Here is a 748-nt window from a genome sequence, read left to right as displayed (position 1 = left end):
AAAAAAAAAAAAAAGTGAAACCTGAACCAAGACTTGGAAGAAGTGAGTACCTAGGTGAGCCAAGCAGATACCTGGGAGGAGAATATTCCAGGAACAGCAAATAGCTAGAACACAGGTCCTAACATTAGAGTTTACTTGGCTTGTTCAAGAAAAAGCAAAATGACAAATGCAGCTGGAATGGAGTGAGGAAAGAATAGTTGAAAAGGAAGACACGTGGAGGGCCTAATTAAACTGACAAAGTCTCAATGCAAGCACTGACACAGAGATAGTGGAATGAAAGAGCCCAGCAGTAACAAGCGGAATTATTTAGGAATCTAAAATATGGCTAAAGATGACTTAAGGAAAAAAGTAAAAGCCACAGCATAGAAAAACACAATGGTAAACGTTGGAAATATTAAGAAAAGCAATCAGATTAAATGCTAGGTTTATACCATATATGCAGTAAATGGTAGCTAGACAAAATAGTGAAATGGTAAAAGAAAAAAATGGATAAAATGGAAGTCAGTATAAAGTGATACCACATTTCTAAAGGGCATATCAAGAGTTTGAATATATTTATGCTTTTTATCCCAGGTCTCCCACCTTTGGAATTGATTATAAGCAATTACATGCCTAGAAATGTATTTTTTTTTTTTTTTTTGAGTCGGAGTCTTGCTCTGTCGCCCGTGCTGGAGTGCAGTGGCCGGATCTCAGCTCACTGCAAGCTCCGCCTCCCGGGTTTACGCCATTCTCCTGCCTCAGCCTCCCG

The sequence above is a fragment of the Colobus angolensis genome, unplaced genomic scaffold, assembly GCF_000951035.1.
Source record: "Colobus angolensis palliatus isolate OR3802 unplaced genomic scaffold, Cang.pa_1.0 Scaffold3, whole genome shotgun sequence".
Lineage (NCBI taxonomy): Eukaryota > Metazoa > Chordata > Mammalia > Primates > Cercopithecidae > Colobus > Colobus angolensis.
Note: the sequence above shows the minus strand (reverse complement) of the source record.